Source organism: Delphinapterus leucas, chromosome 10 (genome assembly GCF_059928025.1).
Source record: "Delphinapterus leucas isolate spDelLeu-1000000601 "Yukka" chromosome 10, BTC_Dleu_Yukka2, whole genome shotgun sequence".
Lineage (NCBI taxonomy): Eukaryota > Metazoa > Chordata > Mammalia > Artiodactyla > Monodontidae > Delphinapterus > Delphinapterus leucas.
The window spans coordinates 9,491,802-9,513,789 of record NC_143138.1 but is presented as its reverse complement, the minus strand read 5'-3'; positions in this window follow the sequence as shown (position 1 = coordinate 9,513,789).

Genomic DNA, 21,988 nt, shown 5'->3' with positions numbered 1-21,988 from the left:
TTTAACATGATATGACCAGGTTCCGAAATAGATTACAAAAGATGATTTTATTCTCTGGGGAGCATAGCTGTAGACCACATATAGCAATATCTGTGTGAGGCATTATTTTTAAAGGTGGGGAAGTATTGTAATGTTCAAAACCCAATGTCAAGATCTGATCAGCTCAGCTCTGTTTTATAACTTTAATCTACTCAAAAGCAGCATTTATAATGGCCCATTGTTCTGAGATATAATAGAACCAGACAGAGAAGAAGGCAAGGTTACAGCAAGTATTCAGAATAACTCTTATGCATCACTGAACGATTCAGCCCAAAACATCCTTGAGACATCAGCTCTAAAAGTTAACTCACGGCTTCCCTGGTGGCGCAGTGGTTGAGAGTCCGCCTGCCGATGCAGGGGACACGGGTTCGTGCCCCGGTCCGCGAAGATCCCACATACCGCGGAGCGGCTGGGCCCGTGAGCCACGGCCGCTGAGCCTGCGCGTCCGGAGCCTGTGCTCCGCAACGAGAGAGGCCACAACAGTGAGAGTTCCGCGTACCGCAAAAAAGCAAAAAACAAAAAAAACCCAAGCACGTGGTATATAAATGAAAAATAATACTAATCCAGAATTTTTTGTCTCCTTACTCACTCAGACAGTGTTAACATAGCTCAGTGAGCTAGAGATAAACAATCATTTTTAAAAAGCCAGAGTTATGTCTTTTACATTGATGGCATTACAGTATGAAAGTTTAGCACTGTAAGGCTGAAATCAATAATCTCGTATTATTTAAAATACATGACTTGGCAGAGATGTTTATACTTTTCAGTTTGGTGGTAAGAGAATACGTGTGTGAGCATTCTATATACAAAAGGAAGAAGTGTTTGATAAATTAAAAAATGAAGGCATATTTCAAGATGGAATCTGGAGATCAGTAAAGATAACAGCTTGTATTAATTTATCTTTGAGGTGTACTTATTTATACAATTGGATGGCATAAGACCCAAATGATCCGAGAGAGAGGTTCACGTGATTTGCAGTTAGACAATTTGCTCTTTTAATATCATCCAAACAACTTCCATTAGAGTCAGTCTGGGTTTACTCTGTTTGCTAAGAGATAAAGAAGTTTGTGTTATTGACAATTTTACAATTCATATTTTTTTGTTTAATTGCTTTACTATATTCCAGAGATCTCTAGAAGACCATGTTTTTATTTGCTTTGGACTACATGAAGTTCTGCCTTCTACCTGCATGAAATCTTGGGGAAGTTCCTTTTTCCCCAAAAGACTCAACTAACTTTAAAAATATTAGGAGATCTCAAAGTGTGAGGATATTTTGGACCCCTTGGCGGTGGTGGGGGGGGGCGGGTACCTAGACTGAAGCTCTTTGGTTAAGTGCTAGCTCACTAAACAAGTATAGAAAATAATATATTCATTTATTTTTGCAAATAGTTGACCTGAGAATGATATGCTTCAACAGCAGCCGGTTCTCTCTGCTCGGCAAGTCACTCTCTTATCTCTTGATCCAACACTCGAAAAGAATCTTTCCTTCTTTCCTCAATAAAGCTTGTCCTTAGATGGTAGGGGAACTGCAGACACTTTATCTGGGGCTTTATTTTTATTGAAATCTCCCTGGGAAAGGAAACACGTTAAACCATCATCAATTACTTTTACTTTAGTATAAATTAATTTCCAATCTTTCCTTGTGAAAAGATTTTGATGATAGAAAGCTAAAGAAAGCTGGGAGGGTTGGAAAGATGGACTGAGAAAAAAAAAAAGTCTCACAGTGGGGAGGAACCTAATTTTATTCCATGTAAGCATGTAGTCATGTTTTGAGGGCTTACTTACGTATAAGGTACCAGGTATTCAGCTGGCAAATAAGGACGTTAAATCTGTAAACATCTTAGTTTGGACCAGGGCTTGAAACTCCCTTAAAGGACCAGAGGCAGACTCCTAAATCCTATTTCAAGAACATTATGTCAAAGGAGTTTCCCCTTTGGCCCATCCTCAGCTAGCAGGAAAATTTGTCACAACAAAATCATGCAGGCTTCTGTTCTTGAAACTGCATTCGAGAGATCCTCACTAGGAGAGAGCCTGCATTGGCCAAAATGGCAAAGGTCAGAGCCAAGAGCAACGAAGCCTTTGGTTCCACTTGCTGCCCACTTCTAAAAATATCCTTTCCCCTCTTTTAATACTTTGTAGAAGGGTCAATTCACAGAGTGAAGAACAAAAGTTCAAAATCTCATCTTTCCCTCTGCCAACTGGATTCTAGTAAGCCCATCTTGCTTATAATGTGGAAATTTCTTGGCTTGTCAAAAAGAATACTCAAGAATTATATCTCTATCTCAGTGTTTATCTACTGATCTGGATATAGGGAAATGAAGAAATGTTGAGTAGGGAAATGAGGAGTTCTCAAGCAACTCTCTACTTACTATAACTCTCAAAACCCTAAATATGAAGACATGAAAATGGCCAACTAATGTTGGAGAAATGTGTTGACAGTAGCAGCTCTTTTTTTTTTTTTTTCTTTAAGCACCACTTCGAGGGTATGTAAGAATGAAATTTGACTTCATTCCCTCTGGCGAGAAAACCACATTGCCCTCAATTCTTGATGTGTGTGTATATGTGTAATTTGTTTCAACTTTCCCGGAGGAAGCTGAAAAAATTAATCACAAGTTCAACTGTGTTTTCCTAGTCCTCCTAAAAATCCAGATGGCAACCTGAAAAATAACCAAAAACATGTTGAAGAAAGAAAGAATAATGATTTCTATGTGCCATAAGTCTTACAGACCTTACACAGAAGGTATGACCCCTGAACTTCCAGAACACATTAGGAAAAGAGGTTTGGCTGTACCAGTGGGAGCCCACAGAGAGTGAATTGTATCAAAAGAGTAAAAGTCAATTTTAGGTCGTTGTGAGGTCATTTTTACAATCCCACATTACTATGCACAGTGAGGATGGATGATAGATAAATTCGATAGATAAATATTGAGGTAGATGTAGAGATTAGAAAGAGATAGAGATGGAGACAAGGATAGAGGTAGAGATTTATAGAAGCAAACGATCAAAATGAATTTAGGCATAGTAGTGACTTTGAACTACCATTTTTGTGTTCCCAAATGCCAAGGTCAAAAACCAAAGCACTGTAAGTCAGAGGAACTTTGGGAACTGTTTCATTCCTTTTAGGTTTTGAATACACTAACAAATTCTATAGCAAGGGCTTATGTGCTTAGATAGTAATACTAAATGTTTTCCTTATGCACATTGTGCAAGGGTATTTGAGGCATATCTTTGCATAACAAATATTATTATTCACGATACAGTCTCTGGTTTAATTTCAGAGTTAAATGTCTTTAGGATATATCACCTGAAGGCACCGAGGAGCATCATATCCTGGTACCAAGTTTCCAAATCAGCATTCTCTGCTCCTAGTGGATTGAAGATAACAGAAAACTCACCCCGTCCCTGATGCTCGTAAAATGGGGGTGATGGTAGATGAGCACTTGCTTCTGAAACAAAGAGAAACTTACTGGTATTCACTGAGTTTTAATTTCTCACAAGCATTATTAGTACATGGGGGAAAATGTAATATTCAGCCTCACAGCACTCACTGCTGTATAGTAAACACCAAAGAAATGTTATCCAGGAGACAATGTAGTAAAATAGCTAAAAGTACGAGCTTGGGACTCCCGGTTCTGCAGCTTCTTAGCTGAGCAAGCTAACCTCTTTAGACCTCAGTTTCCAGCTCTGTAGTACAGGAATAAAAATAAGAATCAAAAGGGATCATCTACGTAGACACCACAGCACTTGACACACAGGAAGTATTGAGGTTAGGTATTATTTGGAAATATTTTTAACAGCTTACAAATGCAACGAGTTGCAGGGAGTGAGACATCCCACCGCAGCTGCATATGTCCCACATATCAGTCAAAATATTACCTCCATCATTTTCACTGCAAATAAGCTCTTGGTCCTCTGAAGTCCCATGGTATTTGGTCTATATTTCTAACTTGTGTTACAGTTAACCATGTATACATGAGGATTAAAGGAATTATTAGGTGTAACACATCTAGCATGGTTCCTGGCTCACAGTAAGTACTCCAAGAGTGTAAGTTATTATAATTATTTTCCCTCACAGAGAGCTGGTGGCCCTTAGTGAGCTCTTTAATGTGTGTTCTTTTTCTGGACAGTCATGCAAAGTAGGGAGCATTGAGGACCCATGTCAAGATAGCTCCACCAAAAGGGCCTTTGTTGTTCTTTTTACCACTCTGCTTTCCTGAGAGAAGTTTGCAACAGGGAATTACAAACTAGAGCAGAATTTTGTCCACTATTTTCATAAGCTCATCTTCTCTTTCCTCAGCCGAGTTAAGTGTAGATGCCGGGCACAGAGTAAGAACTTTATCCACTGAGTACTGAGAGACTCAACAAATGTTTCTGTTCTTCCAGGGCTGTGTCACAGATATTGTCTAATCCAAGCGTTCAGTCACTATGTGTTTATTTATAAGTATTTTAAAATATATTTTTATTTAATTTAATTTATTTATTTATGGCTGCTTCGGGTCTTTGTTGCTGCACGCGGGCTTTCTCTAGTTGCGGCGAGCAGGGGCTACTCTTCGTTGCGGTGCACGGGCTTGTCATTGCGGTGGCTTCTCTTGGTGCGGAGCACGAGCTCTAGAGCGCAGGCTCAGCAGTTGTGGCGCACGGGCTTAGTTGCTCCGCGGCATGTGGTATCTTCCCGGACCTGGGCTCAAACCCGTGTCCCCTGCATTGACAGGTGGATTCTTAACCACTGCACCACCAGGGAAGCCCAGTTTATAACTCTTTCTTGGCACATAATTGTTTATCATTCATTATATGCCAGGCATTGCACAAGCTGCTAGGGTTAAAATAATAAACTAGACCAACTCCTCTTCTCAAGGAGATTACAAATTAGCTGAACTTAGATTCTCCCAACTTTTTTCATATTAAGGCACGTATTTGGAAATGATCACATTCGTTCATGATTCAGCAGATGTGTCCAGAGGCAGTCAGCTTCAGGGACCCAACCTGGCGTGCCAGTCGGGAAGCTTTATGTAAGGTGCTCAATTCTTAATGTATTCAATTTCCCCATAACTTTTCAAATTAGATGAATAATACAACACAGTGTCTAGTTGGCAGTGGGGAGAAGGGAGGAGCAGCTACTAATGAAAATTAGTGCAGTGTGTTAAGCTGAGTTTGCAGGTTGGTACTTGGTGTCAGAACTTTGAATTAGCAAAGAAAAGGATTAGAGGGCTAACTGGTGGGGCAAACATACAGGGGGTGAGGGTGGAGCGTGTGCGCCATCATGTTTTAAACAGATAATCTCTAGAACGGTTTCAAGAGCTATTGGTTTTAAACCAATTGTTTGGTTTTAAAATATTCTCCCACAACAATTTAATGATAATTAACTTGGTTGAGTTACCACCACGGGCTCTTTTGTGTATTTCACAAATCCCGTCTGGGGAAGAAAATATCGGAACTACATTGTGTTTCACCAGCTCGGAAGTTGTGGAGCCCAAGGTACCCGGGAGAAGTCCATGTTCTTTAGTTTTTTGGGCCTTGAGGTGACATTTTTGTTTCAGGTTAGTGTGACCTCCTTCGGTAGAGTAAACATGTGGGCTGCATTTTTAAAAGAGCCCCCATTTAAAAAGCTGGTAGTGGTAAACAGCAAGAACCCACTGTCACATTTTTAACGTAGCTCCAGAGGAGCGATGAATTAAAATCAAAAGTCTTCTCATTCCTATGGCAACCACAGAAGTGTTCAACTAATGCTACATGCTGTGTACATTAAGCCGTGCGTTGTGTTCCTCTCCCACCTTCTGCTACCTCCGTCCCTATGGATTCAACCTGAACTTCCCTAAACTGTACACCTTGAAAAAGGCTCTTTTCCAGACTCACAGTTGCTTTCCAACATGCAAGCAATCAAATACATGTAAAAGGGACGACTCCTCCCAGAGGAAACCTTTACAAACCCAGAGGGGAAAGGTACCCCAAAATAGAGACACCGTCTGTTTCCCTGATTTGACAGGTTTGAGAGCTCCTTGTTTTAAAGCCAGACATGAATCTGTGAAGAGATTCCTCTGAGTTACAACCCTTTTTGGGAGCAGCTACCATGAAGATAACATATGTGGAGAGACAGAGCCAAAACGCACCCACTGGGCTGCAGTGCATCTCCGGGAACATTTATAACACATTCACAGGAAGCTGGAGTGGTTAGTCATGGATATGGAGAAAGACCCCCTCTGTGTCGACTGTCTCATAGCGCTGGGAGCTGGCTGTCATAATTACTGCCTGTTCTTCAAGGAGGACTCCAGTGGTTTTGTTCTCCTGAAGGGCTTGTTCTTTGAAAGAGCGAGAACCTGAAGCCTGGCATTCAAAGATGCAAAGGCCAAGTAAAGACACGCTGAATCCTGGCTGAGTGTTTTTAAAATTTCCAAGGGAAAGAAAAGTCATTTTCAGTTGAAAATGGCCTGGGATATTTTGCATATAATCTTGCTTAGATTCTAAGATATATTGACAAAATATGGACGAGTCACTCACTTCTGTTCCTTGGGGAAGGTTCAGAGGAACATTCTGGATCAGAGTGAAGCACCATACCCCTACTGGCTTCTCTCTAGAGGCCGCCATTGTCCGTCTGTCCCCCACGCTTCCTCCATTAGGATGTTTGTTTAGGGGGGTGTTTTGTTAAGACTTCGTCCTCAATCACTGTATTCCTCGTAAGCGTAAGGATTGCGAGCTGGGAAACGCAGATGCTGGTACCACATCTGTTGCTCTGTGATGTAAGATGTGGTGTTGTCAGCTCCGGGCTTCCCTTTCCCTCACTTGTAAGCTGGAGATGTTAGACTATTTAGTCTCTAAGTCTCAGGTATCGTATTGCTCAAAAAGTCTAGAATTCCCAGAGCTGAAATCAGTAGAATCGGGGTCTGATTAAAGCTTTCTGACTTTTTCTTTCAATAAAGTGGGACCAAAATAAATAGAAGTGGGGACACACGGTAAGTCTTGCTGCGCAAAATGTGTCTTTGGATGAGTAGCATCAGCAGTACCTGGGTCCCTGGGAACTGTAGAATCTTGGGCTCCACTCCAGACCAACTGCTTCAGAATCAATATTTTAACAAGCTCTTTGGGAAATTGAGAACCACTGCCGTAAAGTACTTACAGAGGCTGTATTTCTAGTGATAAATACGTTGGTGGCAAGGTGAACTGTGTTAAGCACCATGATTCACCTTCCTCTCACCCTGATTATTATTCCCATTTAACAGATGAGGAAACCAAGGTGCAAAGAGATTAGGTAACTTGCCTATAGTCACACAACAAATAGGTGAAACCAAGACAGATTTAAAGTAGACTTGCCCTATATAGCTAGTCAGGAGACAATGCAGTCCACAAGGCCTTCTTCAGACTCTCTACATTAAACCTCCCTTGTTTTCTTGTTTTTTTTTTAAAATAAATTTATTTATTTATTTATGGCTGCATTGGGTCTTTGTTGCCGCACACAGGCTTTCTCTAGTTGTGTCAAACTGGGGCTGCTCTTCCTTGTGGTGCATGGGCTTCTCATTGAGGTGGCTTCTCTTGTTGCGGAGCACAGGCTCTAGGCATGTAGGCTTCAGTAGTTGTGGCACATGGGCTCAGTAGTTGTGGCTCGCGGGCTCTAGTTGCTCCATGACATGTGGGAACTTCCCTGACCAGGGCTCGAACCCGTGTCCCCTGCATTGGCAGGCAGATTCTTAACCAGTGCGCCACCAGGGAAGCCCATCCCTTGTTTATTAACAGATAGAGTCTTCTGGCATAGAAACCCTTTCTCAGACCTTACCCACCTCCCAAATTGACACAGCATTTTTCAGTTTAAAAATCACCACTGATGATTTTCATGACAGCATCACATGGAAATCCGGGGTGGAATTATTACTTAATTTTACAGAAGGGATCAGATTCAAAGCCTAGAGAATTAAATTGACTTGTTTGAGCTAATGAGTCACAGAACCCAAGAAAAGCCTGGACATTTGGGAGCCATGCCCAGTATTAGATCATTGCCTTCATATTGTGTTTGGTTTAGAATATTTACCGTGCTGCCCACTTGCTGATCTGTGTGTCCATGTTGACGTCAAAGATCAGAACAATGGATAGTGCCTTCTTGGGGGTGTTCTTTTAAAATTAAATGTTAATTGTGGTACAATATGCATAACATAAAATTTACCATCTTAACCATTCTGAAGCGTAGAGTTCGGTGGTATTGAATTCATTCACACTGCTGTGAAACCGTCACCACCATCAGTCTCCAGAACTCCTTCATCTTACAAAACTAGATCTCTACCCACTAAACAATAACTCCCCATTCCCCCTCCCTCCAGCCCCATTCTACTTTCTGTCTCTATGGATTTTGACTGCTCTAGGTCCCTCATGTAAGTGGAATCATACGGTATTTGTGTTATTGTGACTGGCCTATTTCATTTAGCATAATGTTTTCTAGGTTCATCCATGTTATAGTACGTATCAGAATTTCCTTCCTTTTGAAGACTAAATAATATTCTAATGTATGTGTATACCACATTTTGTTTATCCATTCATACATTGGTGGACACGTGGATTGCTTCTACCTTTTGGCCATTGTGAATAATGCTGGTAAGAGCATAGGTGCACAATTATCTCTGTAAGATCCTGCTTTGGGTCTTATCCCACAAGCGGAATTGCTAGGTCATATGGTAACTCTGTTTTTAATTTTGTTGAGGAACTGCCATACCATTTTCCATACTGGTTGCACCATTTTACATTCCCATCAACAGTGAAAAAAAATTTTTTTTTAATTGAAGGAAAATTTAATACCATAATTGATTTTAATGTTCATTTTTCTATCTTCTTCCTTATAGTTAATGATCTGGGAAATTGAAAGGCTGACTTCTAGAGACTTAATCCAGCCCAACAGTATTTTCATTGCTCAGAAAGGGATTATAGCATATCTTTCTTACTCTTAAACATGTATAACCCATTGTGAGGCTTCTACATTAGACAAGTAGCAATTCTTGCTGTAATAATTTTTCACAGCAGCAAGTCATTTTGAACACTAATGCTAGAAGTAAACTGGTCTTAAAAGAGGTAAATATATCAAGGAAGGTGTAGTTTTGAGATATTAGGCTAAATCATAGTGGTTTCAGAGTCAAAATGTCATTGAATTAGATATAAATGTATATCGAAAAGTAAAAAATGGTACTTTGGGATGGTTAGGTGGTTATTTTGTTTCATAGAATGAGCAAGTGTTGAAATAGATTGTTAAATGGTGTAAAGGATTTCTCATATCATCACTTGGGCAAGGCAATTAACAGAAACATGGCTCTATCCTGTTTGATTTTGACTCTGGTGTCCTTTAGCTACCAGCTGGTCTGAATTTCTCTGAAGCTGTCAATTTCTCTGAAGCTGTCATCAGAGGAAGCATCTTTCCCAAAAGCTCATTTAAACATAGAACATTCATTGGAGAACATTTTACATCTTCCAGGGTTCACTTTTTTTTCCATTTTAGTTTCTTGTTTGCTCTTAAGAAATGTTGAGAAAAGGTTATATCTATCTGTCTATCTCTCAAACATGCACATACTAAATGAAAAACTCTTCCTAGGAACAAATATTCTCGAACTCAAAGGAGCTACAAAATTTTAGTTTATTTTTTCTTTGTTTCTTCTCCTTCTTCTTCTTCTTCTTCTTCTTTTTTAATTAAAAAATTTTTTTTCCACACCATGAGGCTTTTGGGATCTTAGTTCCCCGACCGGGGATTGAACCCACAGTCTCAGCAATGAGAGTGTGAAGTTCTAACCACTGGACCACCAAGGAATTCCCTACAAAATTTTAATTAATTTATCAGAATATAATGAGGCACAAAAGTCTTATTTGGTCTTTATTAGGGCTCAATTTTTTTATGCCATAAAAACTGGGCAAATCCTTGTTGTATTAAGGGAGAAATTGACTATTTGATAATTGTGTCATTTCATAATTGTAAAACATGAAATTCATGGAATAAATGCTGGCTTTCTTTGTGAAAAGTCCAACACTGTTAAATGGAATGTTAATATAAAGTAGTTGAGTATTCACTCATTAAATACTGAACAATTATTTGTTAAACAATATGAAATTGCTGGTATTGAACCACTTTTGGTCTGTAAAAGCATCAGGCATTGGTGAGGTGCTTAACATTCAGAGATGATTAACCATAAGATCTCTGCATTCAAAGAATTCACAGCCTACTGAAGTGAACAGACTCAAAATGTGATTAACGTGAAAGTTCTATAATAGAGACAGGTACGTGGTACTTTGGGGGCAAAGAGAATGGAGGGATTAACTTTACTTCAACAGGAATTTTACTTACTGCTATTCACCAATAGGGGTAAAATTTTTATTTTTTGCCCGCACAGCACAGCTTGTGGGATATTAGTTCCCCCACCAGGGATCGAACCCATGCCCCTGGCAATGCAAATGTGGAGTCTTAACCACTGGACCACCAGGGAATTTCCAAGGGTAAATATTTTGATAGACAAATCTACATTTTCTTTCCTGGGCTCACATATTCATTTTGAAGGTGATAGCATCAACAACATTACCCAGAATGATAGAGGAGAATTGCCTGGGAATGTTTTCATCTTTTTGTGCTCAAAAACTTTAAACTGTTCTGTCCTCTTAAAAAAATTCACTCAAAATTCCTTCGGATATCAGTAAGGAGTCTGTCGTCCAATGGTTCTTGCAGGACCAAGCGATGATGTTGTTCCATGGCAGGCAGCTCTGTAGAATCACACTCAGATCAAAGGTGCAGAGGTCTCTTCTAATTACCTGGGATTATTATAATAATCCCCAAATTATATTTCTTGGGAGATGGCTATAGTCTTTCTTGACACCCCTTTCTTAGCCATATACACGATTTTACATTTGTTGGTGCTAACAGGTCTTCTAATCCTTGCAAAGAACTTCCTTCTTGTTAAAAAGAATTACATAAAGAAAAATAAGATGAAGAGGACATTTTCTAAACATTGAAAAGTTTTAAACACCTACTCACCTTTAAAAAAAAGAAAGCAATTGCCCAGCAAACCTGCTGATGTCATTTTTCATGAATGTTGACGCATTTAGGCTGTCAATTCTATTTCTGTTCACTTAACCATAGCCTCCGATTTCCACTTATAGAATTTAGCTTGGAAATTGGGCTTTGTTCAAACTGTGGTGGCTGAAAAGGCGTTTAAAGCATAATACAATAAAAATACCCTTGAAGTCACTTAACCTTTTTTGGACAGATCTTGAGTTGCTCTTATGATGATAAGCATGGCACTTTTATCTGGAGCTAACAGTGGAATGAAGGACACAGAGACAAGCAACCACATTACTTAATAAAAACCCACAACTTATGCATCTGAATTCATCCTAATGCATGAGTATTTGTTTTTTCTATTTGCTAAACTGACATTCTCTTAACTCTGTTGCTCTCTAGGACAGCCAAGCAATCAATTTGAGTTTAAACAAATAAACGTTTATTGAACAAAAGAATGAAGCAAACAAAACCTGAATTCTTTTAGAGAGTCAAAGAAGGCAACATTAGTGACCATTTAAGGCTACCTATTCATTTTGCAATTTCTTTAGTTGACTCAAGGATTGGTGCTAAATAACAAAGAAACCACAGAGTTCCTTTCTCAGTGCAGAGTTCATTAAAGAAAGTGTCCTCAAACAACAATTGCAATTCAAAGTTTAAGGTGTTTTGGCAGAGACATGGAAGTGGGGATTTGATCGACTCGTCTCGGGCTTAAGAGGATGGGTGTTGTTTGACCTACGTTAACTGCTGAGCCGCAGCCAAGCAGGAAAATCAAGTGAAGAAGCGGGTCTTAAGGCAGAGGGGGCGGCCTTAGTAAGGCATGGAAACACGGAAGAGCCTAGCTTACTTCAAGAGGAATAAAAGATGGAGAGACTGCTCCAGACAGGCTCAGGTCTTGGAAGAGGAGGATATGACAAGGTAAGCTGGAGCCACATCATGAAGGCTATCCTACTCTGGCTTCATTCTCCAGACTAGAGGCAGGGACTCTTGCTAAGAAGCAACTGACAAAGCCCAGGCAAACTGTGATAAGGACCTGACTTACAACAGTGAAATTTAGTTGGAGATACTTTGAATTTCTAATGTCTCAGAAACATTCAAGCGTAGGTGTTTAAACCAGAAAAAGAAATTTGGGTCTAAAGGGAGAGGTCACACCTATAGATATGGATTCTCACTCAGCATATTTGGAAGTTGAAACAGTGAAAACGAGTGGGTTCACTTAGGAGATACAGCGTTCCACAGAGCAGCCTTGGTGTCACCCACGGCAGCTTGTTGAAATGCAGAACCGGGCCCCACCCCAGACGAACTGCATCATAATCTACATTTGACTTAGGTTCACGTGTGAGATCCACGCACATTAACGTTTAAACCCTGCTTCATATGTTAGTCGACCAGGGTCTAACCATCGCACAGATCATGGGTTATTCTTAGAAGATAATTGGGCAGACCTGGCCAAACCCAACCCCAGTATCCCCTGAATGGCTCAAGCAGTAGTTTAAACCCTGGCTGCACATTGAAAGAAACTTCGTAACTTAAGAATATACTGAAGCTCGGACTTTACCCCTCGAGATTCTGATTTATTTGTTCTGGGGCGAGGCACAGGCATTAGTAATTTACAAGCTCCCCAAGGTGATTTAATGTATAACTAGGGAAAATATCATCATGCTAAGAAGGCTTAAGGGGAAGCAGAAATCTAAACTCAATGAAATATAAGAGGATTATTTAAAATAATGAGAGTATAATGCTAGGGATGTATTATTATTATTATTATTTTTATTTTTATTTTTTGTGGTACTCGGGCCTCTCACTGTTGTGGCCTCTCCCGTTGCGGAGCACAGGCTCCGGACGCGCAGGCTCAGCGGCCATGGCTCACGGGCCCAGCCGCTCCGCGGCATGTGGGATCTTCCCGGACCGGGGCACGAACCCGCGGCCCCTGCATTGGCAGGCGGACTCTCAACCACTGCGCCACCAGGGAAGCCCGGGCTGTATTATTAATAGAAGCCTTAGCTGCTGTGCAGTGGATGGTGTGAAGGTAATTTTAATTTCTGGAAGGTATCACTGATGACATAAAAGATGGCATATTCTTTAAGAAAACTTTGAGTTCTTATTAAGCTTAACTTGCAAGAGTTTCTGTTAGAAAACTTACACAACACTTTTTTAAAGTCAGCAGAGACAGGATAAAAACTTGTTTTATGTTGAAGTAGTTTGGGAGAGAGGGAGGGAGCAAGGAGTCAGGAGGGCTATTTTTCTCACAGTGGTAAAGAGCTGTATGCCTCGATTTGCTAAACCTTGAAATGATGGCATTTTGTAAGACTGAAAGACTGTGTAGGTGTAAGTAGGATGTCAAGGATGAGTCAAAGATTAATACCTAAATTACAGAGCATGATGGGCATTTTATGCCTCTGCCTTGGAGATCAAGCTGGGGAGAAGCAAGTATTGACTGATTCGAAAGTACTACTTATATTGGGTTATAATTTAATCAGATAGATTATGCTCAATTCCAAGAATGGAGAAAGGCTTAAGCCATGTATTTTTAAATAGTTCTGCAAATTATGTCAAGCGTATAGCTTATCCATTGTCAGGCTAGCTCCAACTATGCAAAAAGATCTCAAAAGTTTAGAAGTTCTTTATCTCAGAATGCATTACTCACCGATTGTGATAAGATTTTTCCAAATGCCCGAATCATGTTATAATTAAAGCGGTAATTTCAGGCACTTCCCTGGCAGTACAGTGATTAAGACTCTGCGCTTCCATTGCAGGGGGCGTTGGTTCCATCCCTGGTCGGGGAAATAAGATCCCATATGCCATGAGGTGGAGCACCCCCCCCCAAAAAAAGTGGTAATTTCAAAAGTGACCTACCAGCAGAATGATTCTTTATGAAATGTTTTTTTGGTTTGGTTTTGTTCTGTTTTGTTTTTTTGAGGTACGCGGGCCTCTCACTGTTGCGGCCTCTCCCGTGGCGGAGCGCAGGCTCCGGACGCGCAGGCTCAGCGGCCACGGCTCACGGGCCCAGCCGCTCCGCGGCATGTGGGATCCTCCCGGACCGGGGCACGAACCCGCGTCCCCTGCATCGGCAGGCGGACTCCCAACCACTGCGCCACCAGGGAAGCCCTATGAAATGTTTCATATCATGCCTGTATTCTTGTATCAATGGCTGCTTGTTAACGCCTTCAAATTACCCTGGGTGCCTTTGGAGGGTACGAAAGAACTGCAAGAGTCTCTCTCTCTGTCCTTAAAGATCTTAAGCATTCAATAAAAACAATTAGAGTTGTGCATCTAGGGAAAATGTTTTATTTTCAAGATACAATAATATCGCACTTAAAAATTGAGAGAATCTGTAAAGTCATAAAGTTCAAGGTTCTGAAAATTGAATGACAGCAGTAATACTGGGAATGCAAAACAGCTACACATGGCTTAATACCTGCTGCAGTATTCTAAAGAAATCATGATGTCAGCTTGACACAGAACACCGGCCTGAGAAGTTGTATTATCCCAGAATCCTCTTTAGAAAATAGGCATAATTACCCGCTCACCCCAATTCTTGTAATAGGTTAGATACAAGCATTGTTGCTTTTCTCACCTGAACAGGTTAATTTTGCCAAGATGTAAACGGAGCCCATTCTGTAATATCCACCCTGTGCCCCATCTGTCCCCACTCCTGTTCCCTGAGAAGGGTGGCTACGTTTAGAAGTGAACAGGCTACTGCAGATTGAAGAGAGTTGAATGTATGATAGACTTTTAGTGTATGCTCACTGTGTGCTCCACTTTCAAATACATCCACTTCATTTCATTCTCAGAAAACTCCTTTCAGGTGGTTGACAGATCAGACTCTGACAGTTTGAAAAAAGAAGTGGATGAAGTTACTTGCCTAAAATCACACAAAGAATTTCAAACCCAGTGTTTTAACCTAAATTCTCTATAGGACAGGACATTTGCTCCCTGGGTTGTAGAACTTTGCTACATGATGGAAATGCAAAAGAGTGACTCTACTTTCAAAGGAGCCCAAGTATGGTTCACGGTTCTCATCTTAGCAACTTTCTTTGGGTCTTCAATCTCAAGGTTTAGGAATTATGAACGTGGTCCCTGATTCAGATTTTGGCTCAGCCATTTATTAGTTCTGTGACCTTGGGCAAGTCAAATCACATTTCTTATTAGACCTCTTTTTCCTTTTTTATGAAGAGTTAATGATAGCTCCGACGTCATGTGGATGTTGTGAGAATTAAGTGGGTGAAGCACATAAAGTACTTAGAACAGTACCAGGCATGTGGCAAACGATAAATGTTAGCTGTTATTATTCTCACGATTCTCAAATTTTGATCTCCAAACCAACTAGGTCTCCGAGGCTGCAGACTCGTATATCCTCCTGATGTTGCTGGTCAGGATATTTTCCTGGAGAGTCACAGACCTCTCAAACTCATCATGTCCGAAAGAGAACTCACCTTTGACATAAGGTAATTCAAAGAGGTTGTCACAGTGAGCGGTGAATAAACGCTGAATAAATCGTGGTTATCGCTATGTATTCCCGACCTATTCTTTCTCCTGTATTCTTCTCTCTGTAAAGTGCACATCATCATCCAGAGAATCTCATCCAGAAAGCTGAGAGGCATCCTAAATTTCTGAATTTTGTCCTTCCAGCAAGATCCAGACAATCACTAAGTATAATCAATTTTTCCTATTCATAAGTATCTTTTATACCGTCTGTTTCCAATGCCTCATCTTTTTCACTTCAGTTTTTTTTTTTTTTTTTGCGGTACGCGGGCCTCTCACTGCTGTGGCCTCTCCCGTTGCGGAGGGCAGGCTCCAGACGCGCAGGCTCAGCGGCCATGGCTCACGGGCCCAGCTGCTCCGCGGCATGTGGTATCTTCCCAGACGGGGCACGAACCCACGTCCCCTGCATCGGCAGGCGGACTCTCAACCACTGCACCACCGGGGAATCCCCGCTTCAGTTATTTGAATAGGTTTCTAATGGTCTCTGGGATCTAAGGCATGTCTCCCTCAACAATGATAGAATCGATCCTTAAAATTCAAATTGAGCATGTCATAAACTTGCCTGAAATCCTTCACTAATATGTTTCCAGCCTACAGGATGCGTCTCTCACTCCTTTCTTTGTTTACCATGGTAAACAAAGCCACATTCTGTTTCAGCCTCGCTTCTCAGATGTGCCAGATGTTGTAGCCACATGGTCTTCTGAAATTTTCTGTACACTCTCACTCCTGAGGGCCATTGCAAATGTTGTTTTCCAAACCTAGACTGAGATTTCTTCATTGCTGTAAAGAAATATTTTCATCCAAAAGTTTGGGGAACACAGTGTTAATCTGAATACACTTTTAAAATTTAAGTATATGAAATCAAATTCAATATAATGACTCTTTTGGGGGGGTTAAAGATTTGCCAATACAGTGGGTATAGCAAATGTTATTACTAATGGCTTCCTAAGTAGAAACTAGTATAATCCTTTGGATGCTGAGAAAACTATCAATATAATCAGACAAAGTCTCTTTGTCAAAGAATTATGAACGTGAGACAAACCCAAACTTTAAACGTTACACTGGTGCCACTACCGCTGTGAGGGCGAGAGATTCATGTATAATTGAAATATGTCAGTCTCTCCTTATTGCCTAGGTGTCTTGCAGAACCTGATGCTAGGTTTTACACTGGTCACTGGCACTGATTCAAACTACATGAGCCTCTGTGTACCACTGTCCTAGAAAATTATCCCTGGTCCCTAGAGAGGGACCACTTGGATTTGATCCTGAAGAAGACAATTAAGAAAAACGGCAGTTAACACATCAACAGCAAAAAAAGAAAACTTGTTTAAAAAATCCGGAAAAGTGTGATTATACCAAAAATAGAAGAAGAGAAGAGAAGAGAAGAAGCAAAGTTCTAAGCATTCCAGTAAGTGGTTGAGATAAATATTTTACATGCAAAAATTCAAAAACAGGTCATCTTTGCTGGGTCAACCTGTCTTTTTATACACAGCTTCTGACTGGAAACTTAGGTCATTCAAAATCTCTTTCCTTTTGGAATCTTCTATCTTAAACAACCCCAAATTAAGAAGTCAATCTGAAACCCTCAAAACAGAGAGATCTGGTCCTTGCTTAGGAACAGTGATCTTTGGTGAGTCCTTCCTTCTTCAGGATGCAGTTCAAACTCTCCAGTAAGACAGAAAGGACCTCTAGATATTTTTCTTTCAGCAGTTGTCCCATGTCATTGCAACTCCACAAACATCAACCCTCGAGTCAGACCAAAATTGCTGGTTTCTAAAGGCATATTGCTTTTTCTTGCCTCCTTGCCCTTGTACATGCTTTTCTTCTGCCCAGGGTACTCTTCTCTCCCTGAATAAGTCTCTTTCATCCTTCAACACTCTGACACCGATTCCTAAAGATTGAGTTAAGCCCCTGCTTATGTATCCCTCTCTGATACTCACATAATACTAGCCCACGTTTCTGTTGTACATATGCACTGTATTGCAATGGTGATGAAGATGACGGTGATGATAGCAAGTATTTCATTCTAGGCTGTGAGCTTTCTGAGAAAAGGACTCTTCCATTCTTTATCCTCAGTTTCTAACTCAGGGCCTCAAACATAATACTGTCTATAGAATGAATGAGTAAAGCATCGCAGCATTTGCTAGGTATTTGCCTTTTAGATGGCCTATATTAAGAATTTTGTCTTTAAGATATATGGTTGGCTTTCAGGTGTCATCTAATTATAATGGTCATAAATCCAAATACACTTTTACGGCATGTCTGACGCATTGTCTTGTCTCTGTTGTGCGCAATTTATGCTTGATTCCTGTATTTGAGTCTCCTATCATCCTCCTTCCTTTAAGCTCGTTCCTGGTGGATAAAATGAACTGTATATGAGATCCAAATGTCACTTTGGCTTTGACATCTGAGGTGGTATTATAGCCATTCATTCACCATCCATCATTCATTTATACATATCTATTGGGCACTTGCTAGGTGGCAGGACCAATTCTAGAATCACTTGTACTCATATTGCATGTTGCATTACACTGTGGTGTTCTCTTATAGTTATGAGTGAACGTGGTCGCTTTTGCTCAGCTGATACAGTTCCTGAAACAGACATTTAATATATGATAGGTGAATGACTGGATTGATGAATACATGACCCAGTGGCTAAATTTGTTTTTTTATCCAGTCACCGTTCAGTTTAAATTCCAGACTTAATTATCAAACAGAATAAGTGGCTTAGGTATATTTTCCAGTTCAGATGCTCCCTGTTCATGCTTTCTTTGGGATTATAAAATGCCATGATTAGGTCAGTAGTTTTCAAATATATATTTAAAGTACTAGAACTTTGTTTTCAAATGTAGGTCAAAATACAGAACAGTATACAGAAAAAGTAAAAATAATTCTTAATCCTATTGTCCATAAGCAATGTTTCAGTTTCAATGAAAGTATCACCTGCAGATCCAGTTTTGCAAAGCACTAGGATACACCATTTACACGGAATTCAATGTGAATTGTGTCCCCTAGAGTTGTCCTATGTGGAAACCCTCATTACCTTACTATCTTTCTAATATGTATGTCTATGTATATTTTTATCTTTTTTTTTTCTTTTGCAGTACGCGGGCCTCTCACTGTTGTGGCCTCTCCCGTTGTGGAGCACAGGCTCCAGACGCGCAGGCTCAGCGGCCATGGCTCACGGTCCCAGCATGTGGGATCTTCCCAGACCGGGGCACAAACCCGTGTCCCCTGCATCGGCAGGCGGATTCTCAACCACTGCGCCACCAGGGAAGCCCTATCATTTTAATTTTTATTAACAATGCATCCTGCTTTTCTAAATTATTTTCCGTACTATTATTTCCGTAATATTTTCCGTACTATTATACTCAGTTGACTAGTTACCTCTTTTTACTTATCACTGCTCTGTCCACAAAATTGAGACTCCTATAGCATTTGTAGAACCCCTGGAGAGATGAGTTCATGCTTTCTGTTAATTTTGTGTTGCTCCCATCAAGAAACTGACATATAGAATATTTCACATAACATCAAGGCCATATCAAAACAGTTTTGTTTCCAACAAAACATATTATATTCACCTGTGGCACGACATTTCTGAGGGTGGGTGGTGTGCAGATGTGTGAAACAAAGTCTTACACAGCTAACTGCCAACAACATTCATTATTAGTTACATTTTGGTTAATAGAGTCCTTTTAAAAAGGAACATATCTAAAAGCCAAAGACAAGTTTGACCTAGTGATACTAAGAATTTATCATAAGGAAATAGTTCAACAGTAGTGAAAATATATGATCTAGTTTTTAGTATGAGTTTTATGTACCATTTTTCTATTTATATCTTTATTTTATTCTATATAACAAGAAATTCCACGTGGACTTTAAAAATAAATGTAAAAAAATGAAACAATCAAAAACAAGAGAAAATTTTATGTGAATATTTAATAAATATTTAGGTGGGGGAAACTTTCAATCCATCAAAATAACAGAAATAATAACAAATGACCATACTAGAATATTTGACTATATAAAATGAAAACTTTTATAAATAGGAAACGTAAATAGAGAGGGGCTGAAAAAGATTAACACCTTTACTATACAAGACCAATTATAACTCAGAAAAAAAATCATCAAAAGTCATGAAGCAGACAGGAAAAATGGCTCATAAATGTGTAGAGATATTCAAGCTTAGTATCTAGAAGTGAATATGTAACAAATGGAAAGCTCTACTGTATGTCTCTCTTTCCAGTGAGATATATTAAAACTGTCTTGATAGTTTTAACTGTCATGTTTAAACCATTTGTCTTTAGCCTGTTCAAATACAAATGTATTTGGGGAATTCCCAAGAGGTCCAGTGGTTAGGACTCCGCGCTTCCACTTCAGGCGGCATGGCATGGGTTGGATCCCTGGTCCGGGAACTGAGATCCCACATGCCACTGGGTGTGGTCAAAAAAATAAAAACAAAATAAAAATATCTGTTTATCTACTCTTAAAAAAAACCCAGAAATGTATTTGTCCCAGCCCTCCACAGTACAAATTCTCCTGTGGTTTCTTCCCTCCTTCTCCATCTCTCCACCGGCATTGTACACAATACTGCAGAGATACCTCTCCCTCAACAGCCACGCACTCAACCATCTCTGGGGAAACCAAGGTCCAGCTGTGTGGGGACAGCTCTCCTGTTTCTAGAAGTAGGTGTCATTTGGCAAACTTTTGGGCGAATTTCATCAGAGGAAATAAGAAGGACTTGTGGACTGCCACCCAAGCCAGGATTCCCAGATTCCTCTGACCTGATATAACTTATATAATCAGAAAAAAATAGAAAATAATGATGCATAAATTGTTATTAGAACGATATGGAAAAATCTTTGCAAGAAGAAGAATATATACAAAAAGGAAAATAGCCGTGCTGCAGTGATGCAGTAGTTATTTATAGATTACTGTACAACAATGTGTTTTTTAAAGCTGGTTGTTTTTAACTTTTAACAGAAAGTAAGAAACATATTCGCAGTTGTAGCATCACACAATAAACCAGAGCTTCCAAGAGGGGAGATGTAGCCTGCTTCCCTCTGGGCTTCACTAAGCATCCTCCCCTATTCACCTCCCCATCTGAAGCCTAAACAATCTTTGTAGCAATTAAAAACAAGCAAACAAACAAAAAACAGAGTGAAAATCTCCTTGGAGGGCAAGGTAATGAGAGATACAATCATTATGATCCATTTTTTTCAGACATTTTAAGTCATAAAATCAATTCTTATTAAAAAAAATTTTTTTAAGTACTAAGAAACATCAGTAGGAAACTGAAAAACTTTTGGTGAGGGATTTATTTCATTTTGTTTTGAATTTTACTTTATATGTCCCATAAATAGTAGGAAATATTTTTGGTAACGTGACTAAATGATTTTATGTTTGAAAGTTTAAAATAAGATGGTGTGAATTCTTTACTTGTTAATTCCATAAGTAACCTTACTAAACTGTGTTTCTCTACATTGTTCAGTCAATGACTGAGAGGGGTCACGCACACAATTTTCCTACTGAGAGACACATAGTAGAGCGTTCCATTTGTTACGTATTCACTTCTAGATACTAAGCTTGAATATCTCTACACGTTTATGAGCCATTTTTCCAGTCTGCTTCATGACTTTTGATGATTTTTTTTCTGAGTTATAATTGGTCTTGTATAGTAAAGGTGTTAATCCTTTTCAGCCCCACTCTATTTATGACGTTTCCTATTTATAAAAGCTTTCATTTTATATAGTCAAATATTCTAGTATTGTCATTTGTTATATTTGTTTTTTTCAATAGGGTTACTTTATAGACATCACAGCAATTCTTTGAACAACAGGGCAATTATTGTGTTCATAAGAGAGAAGGCCACTATATTTTCCCATTAGAAAGACCCAGAAAATAAGCAATTTTGAGAACATTAAACTGCCTAAGAAGGACCTTACTGAGCCTCTTTCTCTGGTAGAATCTAGGGTGAATCTACACATTTGTTTCAGTAAATTTTTTTGAGAGGAACAGGACCTAGAAACATCCAGTCAATAAAATTTCCAATTTACAAAATTATTCAAAGAGGTTTTTACTTCGTTTGAATGGGTAAATTCTTATTTTTGGATAAAACATTCTGATGGCCTAATATTCTCCCATGTGTAAAGAACACTACATTTAAACTTTGTGCTTGGGACTTCCCTGGTGACACGGTGGTTAAGAATCCACCTGCCAATGCAGGGGACACGGGTTCGAGCTCTGGTCCAGGAAGATCCCACATACCACAGAGCAACTAAATCCACGTGCCACAACTACTAAGCCTGTGCTCTAGAGCCCGTGAGGCACAACTACTGAGACCGCAAGCCACAACTACTGAAGCCCGCGTGCCTACAGCCTATGCTTTGCAACAAGAGAAGCCGCCGCAATGCGAAGCCCACACACCGCAACGAAGAGTAGCCCCTGCTCGCCGCA